The sequence below is a fragment of the Apodemus sylvaticus genome, chromosome 7, assembly GCF_947179515.1.
Source record: "Apodemus sylvaticus chromosome 7, mApoSyl1.1, whole genome shotgun sequence".
NCBI lineage: Eukaryota > Metazoa > Chordata > Mammalia > Rodentia > Muridae > Apodemus > Apodemus sylvaticus.
This window is the reverse complement of record NC_067478.1, coordinates 16,863,479-16,877,445: the sequence shown is the minus strand read 5'-3', so window position 1 is coordinate 16,877,445 and position 13,967 is coordinate 16,863,479. Positions and strand designations below refer to the sequence as shown.

At 44.0% G+C, this 13,967-nt stretch overlaps 1 protein-coding gene across 1 annotated transcript in view; it reads right to left on the bottom strand.

Moving 5' to 3' along the window:
• Rad54l2 (RAD54 like 2) overlaps positions 1–8,129 on the bottom strand; it is a 97,188-nt gene extending 89,059 nt beyond the window's left edge. Inside the window, exon 1 of the mRNA XM_052187394.1 lies at positions 7,926–8,129. The gene's annotated coding sequence lies outside the window, so the exon portion shown is untranslated. The remainder of the gene's footprint in view (positions 1–7,925) is intronic.
• Positions 8,130–13,967: the final 5,838 nt, after the last annotated feature.

The window sequence follows — 13,967 nt, the reverse complement described above, 5'->3', positions numbered from 1 at the left end:
TAATGCTGCTGAAGGTAAGGAGAGGCCCTGGGTCTACTGCCAGATTCTGATGGCGGGGGAGGGCTCCGAGAGACCGCCAGACATCCCACAAATTTATCTAAGGTGAGCCAGGCGATCCAGAGAAAAAATGAGAGCCCCCAAGAATATCTAGAAAGACTTTGAAGCCTATAGGACCTATAGTCCCTTTGACCCAGAAGCTAGGGAACACCAGTCAGCTGTAAACATGGCTTCTGTATACCAAGCTGTCCCTCACATCCATTGGAAGCTTCGGTCACTGAATGGCTTTGCAGCCTGGCCTGCCTCTGGCACCCAAAAGCTGGCCTTTGTTTGCCTTTGAAAGGCAAGAGTTTGAGAGAGGCTTCAAGAGCATGCAGGTGTCCACTGAGGTCAGAAGAAGATGTCAGATCCCTCAGAGCTGGAGTTGCAGGCGGTTGTGAGTCACAGGAGATGTATGCTGGGAACTGCCTGCAACTCCAGCTCTGAGGGATCCTACACCCTCCTCTGACCTCAGGGGACACCTGCATTCATGTATACATACACATTAATATGAATTTTTAAAAATGTTATGGCTGAAACTGGTGGTACTGGCTTTTAATACCAGAGCCCTTAGAAAGCAGAGGCAAGTGGATCTCTGTGAGTCTGAGGCTAGCTGACCTATATCAAGAATTCCAGGCCAGCCAGAAAGACACTGTGAGACCCTGTCTCAAAACAGACAAAATGAATAAATAGAAATAATTTAAAAAAAAAAAAAAGAATCTACTTCACCTCCTTTTATTTGCTTCTTTGTAAAGAGAGAATGTCTGCCTCTGAGTTATTGGGAGAAGAAAAAGTATAGGCATAAAAATTGTTTGGGGGCTAGAGAGATGGCTCAGCGGTTAAGAGCACTGACTGCTCTTCCAAAGGTCCTGAGTTCAAATCCCAGCAACCACATGGTAGCTCACAACCATCTGTAATGAGATCTGATGCCTTCTTCTGGGGTGTCTGAAGACAGCAACAGTGTCCTCACATATAATAAATATATACATCTTTAAAATAAGAATCACTGGCTATGTTTTGGTTTGGGTTCTGTCAGGCCATCAGACTCTGGCAAGTAAGCCTTACCAGCTAAGCCAGCTTGCTAACCCCATAGAAAAGGAAAGTGTAACAGCTGTAGCAGCTTGTCTTCTTATCTTAGCAAGTAGGAGGCTAAGGCCAGAGGATTCCCAGCATAGTCTTGGTCACAGACTGAAACTGTCTCCAAATGACATACAGCAGACAAAAAGGGCATATATACAAGCTATACTTAATAGGAGAGCAAGGATTTTCATAATTACCCTAATTACAGTAATTTTTTCAAGCTTCCTTTTTCTGTAGTCTGGTACCTACATGAGAACAGTAACTGCATTACTGAAGTTTCAATAATCTTATTAACACTCAGCTCTCAGAAAGATTTTTATATGATCTGATAAGTCATAAAAATTAAATCACAATAGTTCCTTTGGTGGGGAGAGGTTCTTCAAGACAGAATTTCTCTGTGTAGCCCTGGCTGTCCTGGACACACACACACACACACACACACACACACACACAGGGTGATAGTAGTACATGCCTTTAATTCCAGTACTTGGGAGGCAGAGGCAGGAGAATCTGATCTGAGTTCTGGGCCTAACTGGTCTACAGAGCAAGTTCTAGAACAGCCAAAGTTACAAAGAGAAATACTGTCTCAAAAAGAAGGGGGGGATGGGGAGGAAAGAGAAAGATTATAAGACAGGAAGCGTGGGTCAGCTGGTAAAGTTCCTGAACTCCTAGAATACATGATGGATCGTGGCAGCAGAAGGAAAACCAACCCAAGCCCTTGAGTTGTCCTCTCATCTCCACACATGTGCCATGACACACTTGCTTGCCCACGGTCATGTAAGTAGGTAGGTAGGTAGGTAGATAGAATGTTTTTATTTTTAATAATCAAGAGAATATAGATACAACATACTTTTGTACCTTCTAGGTAAACAAATCAGAACCCAAAGTATCTGGAAAAACAATCTATCAATTTCACTACTGGGCTGAGCAAAGTGGAACAAATAGTTCCAAAGCCACTAAACTCAAATTCCCTAATAAAGTTTAGTGAAATAATCTTATTTCCTGAATAAAGTGGCTATGAATCTATCAAGGCCTCCAAAAAGTCCACCAGAGCCCGCAGAAGTCCTAACATCCTACTACTGAGTTCATTTCCCACTCATGAACAGGTGGCAGCTCCGTGGGACAAACTGAGTAGTCACTTTCTATGCATGAGGGCAAAATGCCTACAGAATAAACAGCCCTGGAAGATCTAGACAGCATCAAGAAGAACTGCCACATTTGCCACCATAGATGTGTAAGATCTAAAAAGAGTAAGTTAACAGTCCCCGGTCTCAAACCCACAAATAGAATCAGGTTTGGTAACACATGCCAATATTCCCAACACTTGGAAGACTGAGGCAGGAGCACTGCAAGCTCAAATCCAGCCTGTACTACACAGCAAGACTCTGCATTAAAGAAAAGGATATGAAGCCGGGTGGTGGTGGCGCATGTCTGTAATCCTAGCACTCTGGGAGGCAGAGGCAGGGGGATTTCTGAGTTTGAGGCTAGCCTGGTCTACAGAGTGAGTTCCAGGACAGCCAGGGCTACACAGAGAAACCCTGTCTCGAAAAAAAAAAAAAAAAAAATTAAAAAAAAAAAAAAAAAGGATATGGAATAAACTCTGTTTTCACAGCAAGTAAGGCAAAGCCTTCAGTAACCTAGAACATGGAAGCAGAGGCTTGGCTTCAGTGTCAGGCTAGGTCACATGTGACTGCGTCAGGACCTTCATCACCACTAGTACACCAAGTGACTTCAGATCACTCATAAGCACAGGCCATTTAATTGCTCACTCAACAGACTTTGCCAAGCAGCTTCTCTGTGCCAGTAATGGTAAGGTCCTGGGATATAATGATTAAATAACAAAACAAAAAACTGGGTGTTGTGATATTCATGTAATCCCAGCACTGAAAGACTGAGGGAAGAGAATAACAAGTCCCCTATAAGTTCTTCACTGACTCCACGTGAGGGCACACACACAGTAAATACATACATACATACATACATACATACATACATACATACATACATACATAAATGTTTTTTAAAAGGGAATAAATTAAAAATCCTGTACTTGGGCTGGAGAGATCAGTAGTTAAGGCCACCTGCTACACCTGCAGAGGACCTAGGTTCAATTCCTAGTACCCACACCAGGCGGCTCACAACCACCTGTAACTCTTCTGGCCTCTGAGGACACCAAGTATAAATACAGCACACACACATATATACAAATATACACACATATACATACATTTTAAACCATATTAAAGCTTTTTTAAGTCCTATCTCTGTGTAGTGTGAAACAGGTGGCAACTCGGCAGCAGCTGTCTGGCCCTGGTTGGACAAACTGAATAGTCACTTTTTACACATAAGGTTTAATTTCATAGTTATGGAAAACATGCAAAATACCAGAACTGGACAGTTCAGTGTGGTTGCTAGAAGTACCCCAAACTGCAGTGCATACACAGAGGAGAGCCATCCAAAGAAAGCTTTCATTAGGAACAGATGTAGGAAAACACATAACAAATCAAAACAAAACCAAGGCTGTGCATGAAGCGCAATGATAGGATGCCTGTCCTACACTCAGGGCCGGAGCTCAATCCCTTTGGAAGGTGGGGGGGATGTGCCGGTGGAGGAGATGTCTGAATTCTTAACTCGAGCCTTAAAGTTGACCACACACTTAAAAAATAAAAAAATAAAAAAGCATGTTGTGGTATTCAGGGTTCACTATAACATAAAACATTTCAGCATTTGTACAATATTAAACCAATGGTATAAATAGCTTCGTAATCACTAAATTCAAATTCCCCAATAAAGTCTGGTGAAATAATGCTACTTTCTGAATATGGTAACAATGAGTTCAGTTAGGCCTCTGAAAAGTCTGTCAGTCAGTCTCGAAACCACTTTTAACTTTATTGTAACTTGGCCTTAAGTATCAGGGTAATTACAGTAGAAGAGAAACTAAAAGATATGAGAGGCCAAGTTGAAAAATCTTTATGAAATATGTTGGAATCAGACATGCCAGATGATCAAAGGATTTCCCAGCCAGTAAAACATTTACTCTTAACTGGAATTGAAGACCACTCTCAAATGAAGGATGATTCCATTAAGATAAGACTGCAAAGGATTTGGGGAGTCACTTCTTTCAAATAACTCCAGTCATTCCTTAATTTTCTCCTGGAATATTAACGGAATTTTGAAAACTGAGTTCGGAAAACTGTGCAGTGGTGTCACCCACCTTTAGTCCCAATCTTGGGAGGCAGAGGCAGGCAGATCTCTGAATTCCAGGAATAGTCAGGGCTACACAGAGAAGCCATCCCAAAAGACAGACAGAAAAACAAACAAACAAATCTGAATAATTCTCTAACAAAGCCTGTAACCTTTGGCCCATCAAAAGCAGTCTAAGGGCTGGGGAGATGGCTCAGTGTTTAAGAGTACATCCTGTTCTTGCAGATGACCCAAGTCAGATTTCCAGCACCCACATCAGGTAGCTCACAACCTATAACTCCAGCTCCATATGATTTGATACCCCTCTGTCCTACACACACACACACACACACACACACACACACAATGACTAAAATTAAACAAAACCACAAAACCCAAGTCTGAACAGAGTGCTAAATTTTAAGTTTAGCATGCCAAGTAGTTTCCTTCTGGCTTCTCCATAGAAATTGCCAGGGGGAAAAACTAGAAGTGCCAATAATGACCTTGAGCTCTATGTGCTCCTGCTTGCCAGGACTAGAAAAAGAATCTCGCCAATCCCTCCACCTGAGCACCAGCAGATGCACAAGGCACAGCTTGCCTTCCATCGGGCCAGATAACAGAGCCCCTCATTGCTACACAATACCTAGCTACAGTTTACTGCCATTACATAGAATAGCAGCTCCTGAGTCCAGGTGCAGTGGCTGATACCTACAATTGAGCATTCAAGAAGTTTAAAAAGTGAAATGCTGCCTGTTCAAAGCTAGTGTAGGCATAAGGTAACAGATCACCAGCTTATGCATAAACAAACGACTTGCAGAGAATGAACCTGCAACCACAACACTGGGAGGCTGAGGAGGAGGAGTTCAAGGCCAGGCTGGAGTCTGGACAACATACTGATTTCTACAACATGAGCTACAGTTTGAGATCCTGTCTCAAAAACCAAATCAGAGCTGGGCATTGCAGCACATGCCTTTAAGCACTTGAAGACAGAGGCAGTCAGGTTTCTATGAATTTGAGGCCACCTTGTTATACATAGCAAATCCCAAGCCTGTCTCAAAAAGGAGTTTTAAAAAAGAACTACAGGCTGATGAATGGCTCAGCAGTTAAGAGTACTGTTCTTGAAGGGGACCTGCACCCACTTCACAATTCACAACTGCCTGTAACTCTACCTTCCGGAGGACCAACACCTCTAGCCTCCACACACACCCTCATATAAAGACATGTCCATACCTACATATGTGCAAATTTAAACTAATAGTGGTAATAAAATCTATTTTTCTTTCTTTCTTTCTTTCTTTCTTTCTTTCTTTCTTTCTTTCTTTCTTTCTTTTTTTTTTCTTTGAGACAGGGCTTCACTATGCAACAAACAGGAACTCACTTTGTAGATCAGACTGGCCTCAAATTCACAGAGATCCACCACCTGCCTCTGCCTCCAGAGTGCTAGACAAAAGGCATGTACCACCATAGCCTGACAATTAATAATTTAAGAAATTATTCTTAAATTTAAGGGGGAAAAATGAGCCCCAGAATTAGAACTATCAGTGCAGAGCTGGAGAGATGGCTCAGCAGTTAAGAGCACTGACTGCTATTCCAGAGGTCCTGAGTTCAACTCCCAGCAACCACATGGTGGCTCACAACCATCTGTAATGAGATCTGATGCCCTGGTGTGTCTGAAGACAGCTACAGTATATTCATAAATAGAACAAATAAATCTTTTTTAAAAAGAAAAGAAACGAAAAGAAAAGAAAGAAAGAAACTATCGCTGGGCAGTGGTGGCGCACACCTTTAATCCTAGCACTTGGGAGGCAGAGGCAGGTGGATTTTTGAGACTGAGGCCAGCCTGGTCTACAGAGTGAGTTCCAGGACAGCCAGGGCTATACAGAGAAACCCTGTCTGGAAAAAGAAGAAAAAACAACAAAAAAAGACCTATCAGTACAAGCACACAAAAAACTACTTCACATCTCATTTGACAATACTAGCTTGCAACTAGGTAACACATCCTGTACACTCAAGATAAATTCAGTTGGTGCACTCACTGATCCTGATATAGCTTTGTTCATTACAGCTTTCCCTTAAATATAAATAAATAACCAACTCCTCCCTGAAAAGTGCATGCAAAGCTCTGGTGCGCAGCTACAAGACTCCAAGCTGGAGTTTACACATGCCTCTGGATCAAAAGCACTGAACAGAGATAACATTTGTAGTGGGGATAATATCCTGTGAGAGCAAGGATGCTGAAATGATAACAACAAAGATTTAGCAGATTCAATGTAATCACTTCATGGCAGGAAGAGATCATGAAATTTCATGAATTTAGGAGTCTAAAGAGCTCTGAGCAGAAGAAATGATAGATTTTTCACATCCTTCACACATATTAAACTATTCGAAAAACAAGTTAGTGAAGCCTTTTACATTAGTTTGGGCTTAGAAAAACTGTACCAAAAACTCCAAGAATTACAACATACTATATGGGGTCTAAGTGTGTGGATTATTACAAACAATAACCACAGTGCTAAAAAGAAAGTATGAGTCACAATTCAAAAAGAGGGGAAAGGGGAAAAAATGAACAGAGAAAAGCTTTAAAGTCAAATACCAGTAAGAAATTCCTTACTTACATGACCACCAAAGTCAGCCACCACACTGACTTTGGAATAAGAAGGAAAGGTCCCACTGTCCTCTCCTCTGGAACAAATTCATTAAGCCCCCCCACCCCCACCCCCAACCATTCCAGCTTCAAAGTCCAGGCACCAACACAGTCAGCCACATCCGCCAGCCAGAGCAGTAATCTAACAGATCTGAGTCACACACTCCCCCGCACTAAGAGGTCATTCTCTATCAGGAAGCCCACTCTGCAAAGTGCTCTTGTTCTGCTCCCAAACAGCCACCATGACCCACAGAAAGCCAATTCTTCGACCCCAGAAGCTGCCGGCCATCTTCTCCCTCCCTTCCCAGCTCGCGTTGGCCTTTTCCTAACCCAAGGCAGCTAACACTACTCCGGTGACAAGTTTCCTATCTGAGAACCACTCTTAACTCGGATACATCTTAGCCGTGAAGGATCCATCTAGCTCTTAGCTCAACTCTTTTGTGCTTAACTAAGCTCGTGCCTTTCCAGGAACTAGTCACCAATTACCTCAGAGAAGCTAAACTCTCCATGCCTCTTCTCCCCAAACCCGACTCAGCCTAACAAATTCTCAGACCGCCCAAGGGAGTACAGAGACCCACCCCTATGTCCATTAGAGACCAAGCCACAGAGGCCCCTAAAATTCGAACCACAATCCCTCTCCCTCTACCCACGCCACGGTATGGTCAGCTTCTAGGGTGCCGATGTTATAATAAAAAATCAAGAGCGCATAGCCACTGTAGTTCAGTCTCGGTAATTACGACTGCCTTCCTTGACAACGAAATCCCCAAATATCAAGCTACTGAAGTCCCGGGTGGATGCCAAGACCCCCTCCAAGCCTCCAGTCACTGGAGTTTCCCAGGTCGGACCCGCTCCCCCAAGGCCCAAGGCGCCAGGAGTAGTTTGCTACCCTAGGCTGCTGCACGCCGGGGACTCTGGCCGCGTCCCCATTGTTGCGGGTCCCAGCGGCCCCGGCAGGGAGTAAGGGGACCACAGGGGCTCTCACCTCCCGTGCCACGGATCCGGGCCGCACCGGACCAGACTGGGCCGTAGGACCTTGCGTTCTGCCGCACCCGCCTGGACGGTGTCTGCGGCGGCAGAAGCCGGAGAAGCGGCTGAGGCGGGAAGCAGCCAGCCAGGCCCGGGCGCCGCAGGCTGACTCTGGCCGAGGGTCGGTCTTCTCCGGCGGCGGCGCTCTCAGCCTCCGCTCGCGGTCCGCGCCAGAAAGCTTCCCCCTCCCGGCCCTCTCATTTGGCCATCCGGACGGGAACACAAGCCACCAGCAGCAAAGTTCCGCTGTGAGTTCTGTTGTTCTTTCCCAGGGAAAGACACTAAACGGTGATTATGTGTATAAGGTGTATTTACTACAGAGGACTTTTTCAAGAATAAGTGAGACCAAAAACAAAAACCGAAACAAAAACACAAAAACGAAAACAAAAACAATCCCATGCTAGAACCTGCCTGGAATTGGCCGAGCCAACTGAATGGATTTCACTAACTACCAGGAACACACACTAATCAGTACAAATGAGCCTGAGCTCCTACACTCCTCAATTTGGGATAACGTCAAAACACACCGGGAACCAGATAAGGCGGGTGTGAGACGTAAATTCATTGCGGGTGCTGTGGATAGTCAATGGTACTACAGCTGACGCCTCCAACAAAAGTTATTCTCCCTTAAATTGATGCATACCATTGTAATTCTTGCTCTTCCTCCCTTCCTCCCCTACCTGTCCAGGGTTCCTGTTGACTGCAGCTGTCTTCAGAATTATCTAGAAGACCAGCAGAGGCAGAGGCCAAGTGGGGGTTGGGGGGATTGCGGAGGGGGAGATCGCTGACACTCAAATGCAGGATAATGTTACAGAATTTTTCTCCCTGAAGTTAGAGTTTTATACCAAGTATGCGCCACGTTCTTATGAGCTGTAGTGTTGTCTCTTTCCACTACATTCTCTTGGCTCTCTCTCTCTCCCAACCCCCCACCAAAGTGAATATGGGTGAAAGATGAGAATATTGGGTAAATGGGTCTTTTTTTTTTTTTAAAGGTTTTTAAGTTTCCTGAAATTAAGAGTATAAAAATCCCCTTCTTAAGCCAATCCCTATTCTATGCTTTCACAACTCCACATATCAGATATGGCTATTTTCAGAACAATTAGGTTATCAAAGTACAAATGTGCTTTCCCAAACTATCATTTTGGAATTTAGATATGCTATAGATACCCCCCAAAAAGTAACATAAATTTAATATATTCTTAAATTTCCATTCTCACACATCTGCTTGACTTCTGAGACTCATTGATATTCTTCTCCCTTGTCCCCAGCAACAATTCTGAAAGGCTCTGAGTATCAGTCATTTGCACCTGAAGTTTTTATCACTGTGTCATACACATAATTCCCATTTACATTATCTTTCTGGACATTACAAATAGGTTCTGATATCTATGGCCATTCTAGTGTTTCTTGAAAAAGCAGGGCCGTGGGTTAGAGTGCAGTATGCCCAAGTTCTAGCAGTTCTTTGCTGTTGTAAGAACAACTTAATCCTAGGCTGTAATTGGACAAAGCATGCCTCAAGCCTGGTTTACTTCCCTTTGCAGCCTGAGGTCAGTCCTTCATTTTCTCCATTGTCCTCCTAGTATGGAATCCCTTGGGTAAAAGATAAAGCAAATTTGGCTTTAAGAGTTGAAGAGGTAGTATTTTAGTCAGGGTTCTCTAGAATTACAGAACATACGAAATGTCTCTATATATTAAGGGAATTTATTGTGATGATTTATAATCTGTAGTCCAATTAACTCAACAATAGGCAGCTGTGGATGGGAAGTTCAAGAATCTAGAAGTTGCATGGTCCAACAAGGCTAGTAGTTTCAGCTGGTCTTCTGTAGAAGTAGGTTCCAACAGATGTGCTGGCTAGTAAGTACAAGCAGGTAAAAAGAGTCAATCTTTCTTCTTCCAAAGTCCTTGTTTAGGCCTCCAGCAGAAGGTGTGGCCCAGATTAAAAATCTGTGCCACCACGCCTGGATCTGGGACTTGTTTTGTCCCAGGCTTACCTTAAACTCAGAGATGGCCTTGCCTCAGTCTCCTGGGATTAAAGGCGTGTACTACCTTGATTTTCATGGCCACTATGCCTCCATGCCAAGATCCAGCTCAGAAACTTGTGACTTCCAGCCTCAAGATCCAGATCACAGGTAAGCCCTCCAATTCTGGATTGTAGTCCATTCCAGTTATAGTCAAGTTGACAGCCAAGAATAGCCACCATAGGTGGCTAGGCAATGGTGGGACATATCTTTAATCTCAGCACTCTGGAGACAGAAGCAGACAGATCTCTTGTGAGTTGAGACCAGCCTGGTCTACAGATGGAATTCCATTACAGCAAGAGCTTCAACACAGAGAAACCTTACTCAAAAAAAAAAAAGTTGAAAAGGTTCAAAAACTTACCATAATATATACCCGAAGCCCAAGCACTTGGGAGAATAAGGTAGGGGGACTGTCATAGAGCCTGGGCTTTTTTCTTTTTCTTTCTTTTCTTTCTTTCTTCTCTCTCCCTCTCTCTCTTTCTTTCTTTTTGTGGTGTGTGGGGGTTTTAAGTCAAGGTCTCTCTGTACAGCCCTGGCTCTCCAGAAACCCCTCTATAGACCAGGTTGGCCTTAACTCAGAGATCCACCTGTGTCTACCTCCCAAGTTCTTGGATTAAAGGCATGTGGCACCTTTCCAGCTATTAGAACCTTCTCTCAAGGGTACAAAATTTTAAATGTGTACAGATAATAGTCTTATAGATAACTAGAGGGACAAAAAATGAGACCAGCAAGACCTGCCAGAGACTCGAGAAAGGAGCCTAACTCACCTCTCTTCACATAAGTGAGCTTATGTGAAGAACTTATTTCTCTTCCACAGCTGAGCTTATAGTAACAAGAGCTAACAATGGCTCCCCTGGTGATAGGAGTCTCTCCTATTCTTTCCTCTCAGGAAGCCACTGTTCTGAAACAGTCACTGCTGCTTTTCCCTTCTGGAACTTCCCTGATGACTCGAAGAAAGATGTTAAATCTTCTCCGCCATCTTTGGGGTTCCTGATCTCCTCAAATTCATTCATATGAAAATGAATTAGATTAGGATGCATCTCCAGAGGATTGTACATATGTCTATTGATGGCTCTTCATTCAAGTAAGCTTAAAAGAGCTGGAACCTTCTTCCTTGCATTAGTCAACTGGATCTATTTTTGAAAGTTTTCTTTGTTTTCCTCCTGAAATTAAAAATGAATTAGGCCTTTTGGAAACTCAAATTGAATCCTGATACCTAGAAGGCAACTGTAGGAGAAGCCCTAACTTAAGGCTAGCCAGAGAGAGAGAGAGAGAGAGAGAGAGAGAGAGAGAGAGAGAGAGAGAGAGAGAGAGGTGGAAAAGAGAAGGGCAGAAAAAAGAGAGAAGGAGGGAAAGGGCAAGAATGAGGAGAGGGGAGAGGAAAGGGGAAGATAAAGAGAAGAGGATGAGGCAGGGGGAGAGGGCAGAGGAGGGAAGGGAGAGAGATGAGAGAAGAAAGGAGGGGAGGAGAGGAAAGGAGAGAGAAGAGGAGACCGGAGGGGAGTGTGGTATCCAGTTCTGCCTCTTTGCCAGAGGTGTTGCTGATAGCCCTGCCTGGAGAAGGCAGGGCAAAGTCCAGGAGTCCACAGCTAGACAAGAATGGGAAAGCAGGATCTGGGACAAATGCAGTGGTTTCTGGTCTCCTCTCTGAGTACCCAAGCACTGCCAGTGTTCCATCTGGAGAAAAAATCAGGAACTGGGGCCCTGGCCCACATTTCGCCTTAATGAGGCAGCTCTCTGAGACCATCCTTCCTTGTTTGTATTGCTTTATTGGGAATGGGTGTATTTGAATACACCTTATTCAGGGTGAACCAGGAATTATATACTTTAGGGGAAGGGAGTGAGCACATCCAGGAAGGGAAGGTCACTAGCTGAAGGCTAAGGCTATCCAGATACCTGGGTAGCAAGGAGGAGAACTCCAGATGCTAAGCTAAGTGACTGAGTGCCCTGGTCCTCTCAGTTGGTGGTCTCAAGAGCAGTCATGGGAGGCTGGGAGTGGGCAGCTCTGCTCCCACCATCTCAGATCTCTTGAGATTCTAAAGGTTTGAGGGGAGGGGCAAGAGAGGAGAGGAGAGATGAGCTTGGCTTTCTTTGCTATGAACTCACAACTGGGCGGGGAAAACTTTTTCCTGTGTTTTGCCCAACCCCAATCCAAGGAGTGCCTACACCAGCTAGACTTCTGGCCCACCCCCACTTCTGAATGCCAAAGCCATTGTCCCTCTGAAACACATTTCAAAGTGACAGAGAATCATATTATTTTTTTCAACAGCTATCCTACATAGTGAGAGTTTTGGTTTCTTTCTTTCTTTCTTTCTTTCTTTTTTTTATTTTTTTATTTTTTTGATTTTTGGATTTGGTTTTTTTCGAGACAGGGTTTCTCTGTATAGCCTTGGCTGTCCTGGAACTCACTCTGTAAACTAGGCTGGCCTTGAACTCAGAAATAGGCCTGCCTCTGCCTCCCACAGTGCTGGGATTACAGGCGTGGCACCCAGCTTTTGGTTTCTCAAAAAACAAATAAACAAACAACCCCAGCTATGTTATATGAATATGTTTGTGTTTAAATCCCAGGTGTGGGATATGGGACTGCTTCAGTTTATCCATAGTCCTATGTGTGATTGTCTTGGGGAGAGAGAGGATCATGGGTTTTGCCAGCTACAGATAGTTTAATTCTAGGAATACTGGAGAGGTATAAAAGCCAAAGCCCCCAGAAAGGTATAAACTCAAGAGCCCAAGAGGGCCTGTGGCAAGCAGCTACTGCCACTGCCCACTGGTGTTGTGTTCACTTTTGCTAGATTGCTGGACTGTTGGATATTCTGAAGTTGAAGACTGGACTTACCACACAGTCAGCAGGAAATGGCCTTTAGAGATCTATGCCTCCTTTCCCCTCTAACTTTCTTTCTCTCCTACCTATTGTTTGGGGGTTGGAAGAAATTAGGTTAGAATAAGGATTGGAAGGGAAGTAGATGTACAAGAACCCAGTAAAATAATAAACCAAATATGCCAGCAATCCCATTCTTGAGTTTTAGTGTGCTTTTTTTTTATAAGAGGGAAAGGTCTTAGTATGTTGCCTAGGCTGGTGTAGTGGTTATTCCTGGTTGTCAACTTGACTATATCTGGAATGAACTACAATCAGGAATTGGAAGGCTCACCTGTGATCCTAATCTGGAGACTCAGAGATTCAAGTTTCTGACCTGGATACAGGTCATGTTTCTGGCATGAAGATCTTGAAGCATAGTGCCTATGAAATCCAGAAGATTAAGACAAGGAGATCTCCAGGAGTCCAAGATCATCTGGGAGTAAAGGTGCACAGTGGCATACACCTTTAATCTGGGCCACACCCTTCTGCTGGAGACCTGCAGCCTTTAATCTGGGCTACACCCTCTGCTGGAGACCTATATAAGGACATTGGAAGAAGGAAGACTCACTTACTCACTCTTCCTTGCCTGCTAACCTTGTGGGACCAGCAACTGCTAGATCCTTGGACTTCTATCCACAGCTGCTGCTGACTATTGTTGGGGAGTTGGACTACAAACTGTAAGTCATCGACAAATTCCCTACCTATATAGAGACTGCTTATATCCCATACGTTCTGTGACTCTAGAGAACCCAGACTAACACAGCTGGTGTGGAACTTGTGAACCAAAACAATCCTTCTACCTGAGTCCCTCAAGTAGTTGGGACTACTGGTGTGTGCCATCTGCACCGCCAAGTCCAGTAAAACATGGTCTGTTTCCTCTAAGACAGTGACTTTAGCTTTCCATGCTGGAGATCAAACCTAGGGCCATTGTGTATGCTAGAGAAGGGTACATGAGCGGCACCCCCAGCCTACGGACTACCCCTGCCCTATTTTCTAGCAGAATACATTTCATATCATCCAGATTATAGTCTTCTGGGAAATGTTTTTTTTGTTGTTTTTTGGATGTAGTTTTGGTTTTGCTTTTGTGTTTTTGTTTTTGTTTGTTTTGTTTTGTTTTTGTTTT